This window comes from Saccopteryx leptura, chromosome 13 (assembly GCF_036850995.1).
Source record: "Saccopteryx leptura isolate mSacLep1 chromosome 13, mSacLep1_pri_phased_curated, whole genome shotgun sequence".
NCBI lineage: Eukaryota > Metazoa > Chordata > Mammalia > Chiroptera > Emballonuridae > Saccopteryx > Saccopteryx leptura.
Genome location: NC_089515.1, coordinates 45,640,936 through 45,653,368, shown reverse-complemented (window position 1 = coordinate 45,653,368; position 12,433 = coordinate 45,640,936).

Sequence of the window (12,433 nt, the reverse complement as noted above, 5' to 3'; positions counted from 1 at the left end):
TGGCGCAGTGGATAAAGCGTCGACCTGAAACACTGAGGTCGCTGGTTCAAATCCCTGGGCTTGCCGGGTCAAGGCACACACAGGAAGCAACTAGTGTGAGTAGATGCTTCCTGCTTCTTCCCACTCTTTCTCACTTTCCCTCTCTTTCTCTCTTTCCCTTCTCTCCAAAAATCAATAAATAAAAAATCTAAAACAACAATAGTGTACTGCATAGTTGAAAGTTGCTAAGAAAGTAACTCTTAAACGTTCTCATCACAAGAAGAAAATATTCGGGGCCCTGGCTGGTTGGCTAAGCAGTAGAGTGTTGGCCCGGCGTGTGGAAGTCCCAGGTTCGATTCTCGGCCAGGGCACACAGGAGAAGCGCCCATCTGCTTCTCCACCCCTCCCCCTCTCCTTCCTCTCTGTCTCTCTCTTCCCCTCCCACAGCCAAGGCTCCATGGGAGCAAACTTGCCCCAGGCACTGAGGATGGCTCCATGGCCTCCACCTCAGGCACTAGAATGGCTCTGGATGCAGCAGAGCAACGCCCTAGATGGGCAGAGCATTGCCCCCTGGTGGGCATGCTGGGTGGATCCTGGTCAGGCGCATGTGGGAGTCTGTCTGTCTGCCTTCCCCCACTTCTCACTTTGGAAAAATACAAAAAAAAAAAAAAAAAAAGGAAGAAAATATTCGGTAAGTCTGTGTGGTGACAAATGTTAAGTAGACCCACTGTGGAAATCATCTACAATAGAAACAAGTATCAAATCATTATGTTGAGCACCTGACACTAATAAATATAATGTTGCATGTTGATTATACCTATTTTTTAAAGTATTTAAAATAAAACATAAATAACAGGAAAAAATGGTAAGTTGAGAAAAATGCTCAGTTTTCTAACTTCTTATAATTCAATTTGCCGTCAGTGACCAGAGCATGTCGTGGAGGACAGTTTCCTTCGGTCTAGCCCAGCACTGCACTCTGCTAAGCTCAGTTCAGCTCGAGGAGCCCTTTATGTGAGCATTCTCTATGCACAAGTCACCTGGTTAGATGCAGAAGGGTGGGGGACACAGGGAGGGGCCACAAGAACAAGATGAGACCCTGTCTTCAGTTTGAAGAGGATAAGATTGAAGGAGGAAATTCAGTTAGAAAGAAAAGCCTGGGGGTCTGACCAGGCGGTGGCATAATGGATAGAGCGTCCATCTGGGACACTGGGGACCCAGCTTCAAAACCCCGAGGTCGTCAGCTTGAGCGTGGGCTCACCAGCTTGAGTGTGGGGTCACCAGTTTGAGCCCAAAGGTCGCTGGCTTGAGCCCAAGGTCACTAGCTTGAGCAAGGGGTCACTGGCTCAGCTGGAGCCCCCTTATCAAGGCACATATGAGAAAGCAATCAATGAACAACTAAGGTGCTGCAACTATGAGTTCATGCTTCTCATCTCTCTCCCTTCCTGTCTGTCTGTTTCTGTCTCTCTCTCAAAAGGAAGGAAGGGAGGGAGGGAGGGAGGGAAGAAGGAAGGAAGGAAGGAAGGAAAGAAGGAAGGAAAGAAGGAAGGAAGGAAGGAAGGAAGGAAGGAAGGAAGGAAGGAAGGAAAGGAGGGAAGAAAGGAAGGAAGGAAGGAAGGAAGGAAGGAAGGAAGGAAGGAAGGAAGGAAGGAAGGAAGGAAGGGAAGGAGGGAAGAAAGGAAGGAAGGAAGGAAAGGAGGGAGGGAGGAAAGGAAGGAGGGAGGGAGGAAAGGAAGGAGGGAGGGAGGAAAGGAAGGAAGGAAGGAAGGAAGGAAGGAAGGAAGGAAGGAAGGAAGGAAGGAAGGAGCTAAGAACCTCTGGAGGGCCTTCTCACCCACATGGAGCAGGAGCCGGGAGAGGGCAGAGAGGAGTGAGGACACCTTCACAGAACATCACTGTCCGCTGGGGGCTGGGCCCCTTGTGCATCTGATAAGGTTGTCAAATCAGCTAGAACACCTGCCCTGCCATCTGGCACTCTCATCCTCTGGACAGGGCCACCCAGGCCTCCTTGCCCACCTTCTCAAAGTCAGTGGGCTACAGGGGTCCCAAATATTTTCCAGAAAGAATGAAATCCTCCAAAGTACCAAGGGCTGTAAGGCAGATTTCTCTGTCTGCAGGCGATCCTTGAGAAATACTTCTTTGACTTTGTGAAGAGATGGGCCTCTAGCCATGACGTGTGCCTGGGTAGGGCCCTCTCTGAGGCTCCTGGTACTTTAAACACGGGGTCATTCTGACCTCACGGAGATAACAGAGCAGCTTAGTGGGGGATGGGGCGCTGGAACAGGGAGAGTTTAAACAAGGCTGCTCCCTCTTCATATCAGCGGCCCAGAGACCATCAGTCATTGCCAATGCTGGGCTTCAGGAGTTTATCAGCTGTGCAATCGCCTCCCTGCCTCTCCTGGCCTCTGGAAACCATAGCACGTGGGGAGAAAACATAGTCCCTACGTTAGTAAATCTTGTTAGGCCCTGTCTAGCAGCACGTGATCATTAATGTATACATTTAGCTGTTCCAATAGAGTTCTGATTTGTGTTAAGAAAAGCACAATCGGGGTTGCCAGAAATGTTCTGTTCGCTGGCCTGGGTGATGATTACACGGTTTGCATGCGCACAATGTCACCTGGCTGTACGTTTAATTATCCTTTATGCACGTACACTCTCTACATCATCCCCTCACTTACAAATTTAAAAGAAAAATCTATGTGAGAGAAAGGAAATGCATAACTGAGTGCTTCTAAGCTCTCGGGTTTAAGCACTCCACCCACAACCGTGGGGCCCTGACTGTGTGAGCACAGTTGTACAGGACGCCTGCTCTGGGGCTGGGGTGGGTGGCAGCAAGGTGGAAAGAAATAGAATTCGGAGAGGGCTCATCTGTGTTTGAATCTCTCTCTCTCTCTCTCTCTCTCGGGACCACTGAGCTTTCAAAACAGCTGCCTCATGATGGGCCCACCTTTGCTTCCCTCTGCTGCCAACTAGAACCAACGCAAACCTGTCTCCGCACTCCCAGCCTCCAAATACTTAAAGATAACCAGGTCTCCATCCTCAAAAGGAGCCTTCTCCAGATGAAAGGCCCTCCTATCCTGCCTGGCCAGGTGGTGGCGCAGTGGATAGAGGGTTGGACTGGGATACAGAGGACCCAGGTTCGAGACCTCGAGGTCGCCTGCTTGAGCGCGGGCTCATCTGGCTTGAGCACGGGTTCACCAGCTTAATTGCAGGGTTGCTGGCTTGACAGTGTGATCATAGATATGACCCCACGGTCGCTAGCTTGAGCCCAAAGGTCGCTGGCTTGAAGCCCAAGGTCACTGGCTTGAGTCCAAGGTCACTGACTTGAGCAAGGGGTTACTTGCTCTGCTGTAATCCCCCTCACCCCCCCATCAAGGCACATATGAGAAATCAGTCAATGAACAGCTAAGGAGCCACAACGAAGAATTGATGCTTCTCATCTCTCTCCCTTCCTGTCTGTCTGTCCCTATCTGTCCCTCTCTCTGTCTCTGTCTCTGTCTCTGTCTCTGTCACACACAGACCCCCTATCCCTTCAACAGGAGCTCAGACACGTGCCTGAAGAGTTCAGTCCCTGCTATGCCCTCCCTGCTTCCATGCTGGAGGCGGTAAGGGGTAAAATTAAGAAATGATGGCTATTTGCACACCATCCTGCCACCCCCGCTCCCAACCCCTATGATTGATTCTCGGTTCACACTAATTAGGCCTTGCTTGGCCAGTGACGAGAACAGAGTTTTACCATTTTCTTTAAGGAAACTGTGTGAGAGGCCGACCTGCTGGTGGTTGCCAAGCAACCTTGATGATCCTACAGGCAAGGCAAACTCGAGAGAGGCCAGGGCCAGAGCCTAGTTAGCAGCTATTGAATGTGAGTCTCTGCTGCACCGAGAGGTGCGAGAAAGGCCAGCTGCCTTTTTAGACGGAGTGTGTGTGTGTGTGTGTGTGTGTGTGTGTGTGTGTGTGTGTGTGTGTTGGGGGTGCAGATGCAAAGTGAGCAGGAAATAAAAAAAGATAGATTTTAACCTTTTTTTTTTTTTTTTTTTTTTACAGAGACAGAGAGTCAGAGAGAGGGATAGACAGGGGCAGACAGGAACAGAGAGATGAGAAGTATCAATCATTAGTTTTTCGTTGCACATTGCGACACCTTAGTTGTTCATTGATTGCTTTCTCATATGTGCCTTGACCATGGGCCTTCAGCAGACCGAGTAACCCCTTGCTCGAACCAGCGAACTTGGGTCCAAGCTGGTGAGCTTTTGCTCAAACCAGATGAGCCTGCACTCAAGCTGGCGACCTCGGGGTCTTGAACCTGGGTCCTCAGCATCCCAGTCCGATGCTCTATCCACTGCGCCACCACCTGGTCAGGCAAAAAAAGTTAGTCTTTAGAGTGCAATCATAATAACATACCAGGGCAAGATAATTTATGAAATTACACTTTATCCGTTTATCCTTTAATTTTCCTTCCTGCCTCCTCGATTCTAGAGGCTGAGCAGGACATGCAATTTCTTACCTTGGAACAGGACAGAAAGCAGAAGGCCTTTCCTCTCTTGTAACATACTAAGCCACAGAGCAAGGGATAATGTGATGAGTCTTGGAAGGGGCAGAGCCATGTGTGACACTGGGGAAGAGGGATTGCCAGGGGTCCGGGCAGGAGACAGAGGTCTGTGTCACTCTATTATTATTCCAGGACTTGGACACACTCTCCAGCAGTGTCCCTAAGGTGATGATCAGGTTTCAGGTGGGTCTGGGCACCCGGGTTGCCAATTTCACCAGAGAGTACTCGAACACACAGGCGGCCCAGCAGCTCTTGACAAGAAGGAACCACACAGGGACACTGCAGATGGGCCACCCTGGTGCCTTAGCACCTCTGACAACCCAGAACTTCGGCCCAGCTTTGAGAGGAAATAGTGCTTTAGATCAGTGTTTTTCAACTTCCGGTCGCAGACCAATCTGCCAGAAATTTCTTATGGGCGGGCGAAAAAGAATTAACCACCCTGATATTAGAGACCCAATGTGAAGATTAGAGACCTAATGATCTCAGCTGAATTCTCATATGCTCAGTGTGATTTCTGCCTTAGGAGTCCCCAAAATAATTCTCCTATTTTCACCAATCCCCAAATATTAAAAAGTTGAAAAGTTGTATTTCTCTCCCATGGAGGATGGATAGAGACTCAGAGTGCAACGGTTGTTTTGTTTTTTGTTTTAACTTTTATTTTATTGATTTTGGAGAGAGAGGAAGAAACAGAAACATCAATCTGTTCCTGTATGTTCCCTGATCAGGGATCGAACCAGCAACCTTTGTGCTTCAGGACAACACTCTAATCAACTGAGCTATCTGGCCAGGGCTGCAACGAGTTTAATATAGAATCATTAGAGCTTTGTAGGTGGACAATTTGGTGATATCTACTAAAATTTTTAAATATCACACCCAGTAATTTCATTTGTAATAAGAGGCCACATTTATTGTTCCTTCTTGTACCCCATGTTTGTTTGTTTGTTTGTTTGTTTTTTGTTTTGTTTTTTTACAGAGGCAGAGAGAGAGTCAGAGAGAGGGACAGACAGGAACGGAGAGAGATGAGAAGCATCAATTATTAGTTTTTCATTGCGCATTGCAACACCTTAGTTGTTCATTGATTGCTTTCTCATATTTGCCTTGACTGCGGGCCTTCAGCAGACCAAGTAACCCCCTTGCTGGAGCCAGCGACCTTGGGTCCAAGCTGGTGAGTCTTGCTCAAACCAGATGAGCCCGCACTCAAGCTGGTGACCTCGGGGTCTCGAACCTGGGTCCTTCTGCATCCCAGTCTGATGCTTTATCCACTGCGCCACCGCCTGGTCAGGCATACCCCATGTTTTGTACACATGTTAGGTAACATTCTAAGAACTTTTTCTTTTTTTTTTTTTACAGTGACAGAGAGAGTCAGAGAGAGGGATAGATAGGGACAGATAGACAGGAATGGAGAAAGATGAGAAGCATCAATCATCAGTTTTTGGTTGCGACACCTTAGTTGTTCATTGATAGCTTTCTCATATGTGCCTTGACCGTGGGCCTTCAGCAGACCGAGTAACCCCTTGCTCGAGCCAGCAACCTTGCTGGTGAGCTATGCTCAAACCAGATGAGCCCGTGCTCAAGCTGGCAACCTTGGGGTCTCGAATCTGGGTCCTCTGCATCCCAGTCCAACACTCTATCCACTAATGCCACCGCCCAGTCAGGCTGTTGTAGATTTTTTTTTACTTGCATTTCCCATTTTTTCGCGCTTGTTTCTGCGCTCATTGTTGAAGATGGTGATTCATCACCAGACACAGATGAGGACAAGCTAATGGATGGGAGTTTTGACAGTGATGAGGAGTTGTATGAATTTTATGATAAATAAAACTTGAGTTCAGTAACTTTATGTAATACATTTTCTTTTTCAAATCTGAGCCCCAAAATTAAAGTGCATCTTATACCTGGGAGTGTCTTATACATGGGGAAATATGGTACCTTTCTGGCAAACCTGCCTTCACAGAATGTTACTGATCTTCAAATATATACTTTACCAATCTTTTGGGGAAATGGCATCTCGTTGTTTTTTTCTTTTGTGGCAGAGACAGAGAGAGTCAGAGAGAGGGACAGATAGGGACAGACAGACAGGAAGGGAGAGAGATGAGAAACATCAATTCTTTATTGTGGTTCCTTAGTTGTTGTTTATTGATTGCTTTCTCATATGTGCCTTGTGTGTGGGGGCTACAGCAGACCGAGTAACTCCTTGCTCGAGCCAGCCTTGCTCAAACCAGATGAGCCCACGCTCAAGCTGGCAACCTCGGGGTCTCGAACCTGGGTCCTCTGAATCCCAGTCCGACGCTCTATCCACTGTGCCACTGCCTGGTCAGGCTTGTTGTTGTTTTAATATCGGGAACACCACTGAGTAGTAATTTTTCACTTCTGTTTCTGTATTGTTTGCATTTTAACAAAGAAAATGGATTTGTGTATTCACATATGTATAAAATTAAAGTAAAATCAAGATTTCTCATACACTTACGAGCATGACTTTGAAATATATAGATAAAAAGTAGATGGGAGAACAAGGCATAACTAATAAATCTGTGGTGGAGGGTTTTGACAATATCTATCAGATAATTAGGTAAAAATAAAAGATTTGACAATGTAATTAAACTTGATTATATAGAAATGTATATGCATAAGCATATGCAATATATACGGGTGCTATTACACAGATGAACTCACTTTGAAAAAATGAATGAAGCTGTATACTTATGGTTTGTACACACTTCTGTACGTATGTTAAATGTCAATAAAATTTACTTTTAAATACTCCATTGAGATATAATTTTTTACCTATGAGGTTGGTAAAGATCAAATCATTTGATGATGTAGTAGGTTAGCCTGACTAGACAGTGGCACAGTGGATAGAGCATTGACCTGGGATGCTGAGGATCCAGGTTCGAAACCTTGAGTTCGCTGTCTTGAGCATGGGCTCATCAGCTTCAGAGCAAGGTTCCTGGCTTGAGCCCAGTATCATAAATGTGACCCCAAGGTCATTGGCTTGAGCCCAAAGGTCCTGGCTTAAAACCCAAGGTTGCTGGCTTGAGCCCAAGGTTGCTGGCTTGACCCCAAGGTCACTGGCTTGAGCGAGGGGTCATTGGCTCAGCTTGAGCCCCCCATCAAGGCACGTATGTGAAGCAATCAATGAACAACTAAAGTGCTGTGACTACAAGTTGATGCTTTCTGTCTCTCTGTCTCTGTCACTCTTTCACTAAAAAAATGGAAAAAATATGGGTGTGAGAAAAGGGGTTCTCTTATATATTGCTAATGCTAATGCAAATTGATAAATCTTTTTTTTTTTTTTTTTTTTTTTTTTGTATTTTTCCGAAGCTGGAAACGGGGAGAGACAGTCAGACAGACTCCCTCATGTGCCCGACCGGGATCCACCCGGCACGCCCACCAGAGGGCGATGCTCTGCCCACCAGGGGGCCATGCTCTGCCCCTCCGGGGTATCGCTCTGTTGCAACCAGAGCCACTCTAGCGCCTGGGGCAGAGGCCAAGGAGTCATCCCCAGCGCCCAGGCCATCTTTGCTCCAATGGAGCCTCGCTGCGGGAGGGGAAGAGAGAGACAGAGAGGAAGGAGAGGGGGAGGGGTGGAGAAGCAGATGGGTGCTTCTCCTGTGTGCCCTGGCCGGGAATCGAACCCGGGACCCCTTGCACGCCAGGCCGACGCTCTACCACTGAGCCAACCGGATAAATCTTAATAAGGAGATGCTTTATTAGTATCTGTAGAAATTATCACCGCATATGCCTTCTCCCTAGCATTTCCACCTCCAGGAACTTACCTTACAATTATACTTGCTCCTGTATGAAGCTATAATGCACTGTGATATCACTGAGAGATCAAAAGATCAAAATCTACATAAATATCCATCAACATGGGACTGACTAAATAGTGTGGTCCTTACAATAAAATGTCCTACCATCATTAGCTCTAATGAGGATACACTTGACGTACTAATATGGAGTGATCTCTAAAATTTATCTTAAGTAAAATATAAATTAAGGTGAAGAACATGGGATGTCCCCAAATGCGTTGAAAACATATCTGTAAGGTCGGTGGATAATGGAGGATGGTCACGTGGGGAACTCAGACCCATGAACTTTGGCTGGGACCGCCCACAACCAAGTGCACCAAAAGAAACTTCCCAGGAACCCTTTGGAAAAACAGTGACCGTCTGCCAGCCAGTGAGATTTCACCACGTCATATTAGCTCGACCACCCTAGGGACCCTTTAAATATCTCCCACACCGGTCACCACTTGCGACTTCCCTGGCCTCCATCTTTCCTCGGGGCCAGGGAACCTTGCCGGGCGGATGCACGCTCTGTACTCAATAAAGCCTTTTACTGTTCCACACTTCGTGGCTCCGGCCCCTTCCTTCCTTCTCGGCAGGGAAAAATACCTTACAATATCCACACAGAAAGCTGCACACAGATGTTGATAGCACCTTATTCACAATTGCCAAAACTTGGAAGGAACCAAAATGTTCTTCAGTAAGTGAACGGATAAATAAACTGTGGTCCATCCAGACAACAAAATACAATTCAGCATATTACTAAGAAAAATAAGCCAGTCTGAAAGGTCTACACAGTGTATGATTCCAACTGTATAATATTTAGAAAAGGCAAAACTGGATACATTAAAAAAAAAAAAAAGCCTGACCGGTGGTGGCACAGTGGATAGAGCATCGACCTGGAATGCAGTTTTCAATCCCAAGGTTGCCAGCTTGAGTGTGAATTCATCAGGCTTGACAACAGGTTTGTCAGCTTGAGAGTGGAATTATAGATATGATCCCATGGTCTCTGGCTTGAGCCCAAGGTCGCTGGCTTGAGCAAGGGGTCACTGGTTAAGCTGAAGCTCCCTGTCAAGGCACGTATGAGAAGCAATCAATGAACAACTAAGGTACCACAACTATGAGTTGATGCTTCTCATCTCTCTCCCTGCCTGCCTCTCTCATTCACTAAAATAAATAAATAAATAAATAAATAAACAAATAAATAAATAAATAACTAGTGGTTGACTGGTGTTGTGGGGAGGGAGGGAAGAATTAGTGAAACATAAAGAATTTGGGGGACGGTGAACCTAGTCTTTACGATATTATAACAACAGAGTCGTGTCTACATTTGTCAAAACCCATGGAAAGTGCAATAGCAAAAGAGAGCCCTGATGTGAACTATGAACCTTGGATCACAATATCTGTCCATGTGGGTTCACTGACTGTAGCAGATGTACCACTCTGGTGGGGGACGTTGACGGTGGGGGAGGCTATGCAAGTGTGGAGATGGGGGCTAAGAGAAATCTCTGATCAAGTTTGCTGTGAGCCCATCACTGCCCTAACGTATAAACTCTAAGCGATTATACGTGTATGGATTTGATATAAATTGCAAACTCCTGTTCACCCGAGTCTCCTCAAGTCAAAAACTCATGAAGGTCAGAGGGGAAAAAAAAAGAAAAAGAAAAAAAACTCATGAAGGTCATTAAGCTCCAGAGCCTAGAGCAACAAGACATTTTTTACCAAGAGAAAATGTTATTTTAGAACGGAATTCTAGCTAAGGTTGCCAGGGGCTGTGGAACACAATTCCATAAAACCAAGGTCCTTGGAGCACTTAACAAGATTTCCACCTGATAGGAAAACAATGATTTTTATCAAGATTTCCCCCAGGAAAAAGTTTCCTCCCAATCTAGCTGAGAGGCTGAGATCATTTCAGTAATAATAGTAAGGATAAGCAGTCAGTCAGCCAGGGATGTATCTTCTGTGCATATTAATTAACTCATCAGTTTCCTTCCCAAGGACAGGACAAGATGAGCTGCTCAGAGGCATGTCTGGCAGGCCTTTCTGTCCCAGGAATGCCAAGAACTCACCTGTAATCTCTCGCAAATGATTTGCCTTTGTGACAAACTAACTGATTACTTCTACAAACTGCCTTCAGTTGCCGCCTCTGCCATTTTCCACTAAAAGGCCTCTCTGATGGATCGCCCGGGAGACTGGCAAGGGAGTGATTAATGCTCACTGTGAAACCTAGGACCTTCTCACTCACCTCCCTGGGCAAGCTGCCTTTTATCTGCATGGCTTAGAACACCCTGGGGACACATGAAGGGGAAATTGAGTACCTTCTCTTTATCTATAACCTAATTCAAAATTAGTGTGGGCTCTCGTTGTAAATCTCAGGTTGAGCCGTTCTGAGCTCATTATGTTTTTTGCCATTTCATTTTATGCAACAACAACAGTATCAGCATTTAGGCAGAATTTATAGTTTTCAAAGCGCTCTCGTGTGTCAGAGGATCTGATGCACACCAAAACCCTCCCAGGTAGAAAAAGAAGGGTCGCCATCCCGTGAGGAAAGGGGACATGGGACACAGAAGTTGAAGGGCTCCCCAAAGGCAAACATCAATTTTTATCATCAAACCACTTTGTGTAGGTAATTTTTTAGTATATTCACAAGGTTGCACAATCATCATCACTATCTAATTTCAGGAAATCTATTAATTTAAATAGATTATTTATTTATTTAAATAAATTAAAAATCTATTTATTTGAGAGAGAGACACACATACAAAGGGAGAAAGAGCCAGAGAGAGAGAGAGAAACATTGACTTGTTCATACGTCTTGGTTGATTCTCATATGTGCCCTGACCAGGGATTGAACCCACAACCTTGGCATGTTGGGACAATGCTCTAATCAACAGAGCTGCTTGGCCAGGGCTGAGCCAGAACATTTTTATCACCCTAAAAAGAAACTTTGTACCTATTAACAATCACTCCCTATTTTTCCCTCCCCCTGGTCCCTGGCAACCACTAATCTGCTCTTTGTCTCTATGGATTTCCCTATTCTGAAGATAATTTCATATAAACAGAATCATACAATATGTGGCCTTTGCAAATGGCTTCTTTCACTTAGCACAATGTTTTCACGGTCCATCCATGTTGTAGCATGTATCAATACTTTTAGTCCCTTTTAGGGCTGAATAATTTTTCATTATATGGATATACCACCTTCGTTTACTCATTTAGCAGTTGATGGACATTTGGTTGTTTCCACTTTTGGGGGCTATTATGAATAATGTTGCCATAAACATTCATGGATAAGTTCTCTGTGTGAACATATGTTTTTAATTAGGTTGGACATAAACATAAGTGTGGATCTGTTGGGTCATATGGTAACTCTAGTTAACACTTTGAGGAATAGCCAAACTGCTTTCCAAAGCAGCTGCACTATTTTACATTCCTACTAGCAATACATGAAGGCTCCAATTTCTCCACATCATTGTTCACACTTGTTATTGTCTATTTTTTTTTTATTTTTAAATTTACTTATTTATTCATTTTTAGAGAGAAGAGAGAGAGACAGAGAGAGAGAAGGGGGGAGGAGCCAGAAGAATCAACTCCCATATGTGCCTTGACCAGGCAAGCCCAGGGTTTCGAACCGGTGACATCAGTATTTCCAGGTCGACGCTTTATTCACTGCGCCACCACAGGTCAAGGCGTTATTGTCCATTTTTAAAATTATAGCTATCCATCCTGGCTGGTAGCTCAGTGAATAAATAGAGCATTGGCCTAGAGTGCAGAAGTCCTGGCACACATGAGAAGCATCCATCTGCTTCTCTTCCTCTCCCTCTCCTCCTTCTTTCCCTTTTCTACTCTGGAAGCCTTAGTTTGAGCATCAGCCCAGGTGCTGAGTATAGCTTGGTTGGTCTGAGCATCAGCCCCAGACAGGGGTTGCTGGGTGGATCCAGTCAGGGCACATGTGGGAGTCTGTCTCTCTATCTCTCTTTCTCTTACTTAAAAAAAAATTATAGCCATCCTGGTGGGTATATCTCAAGGGTCTTTATTTACATTTTTCTAATAATTATGTCCCAGTAGAGCCCAAGCTCTACGTTGATCAGGCATCCCTGATTCGACTTCCCCGTGCAGTGGGACACTC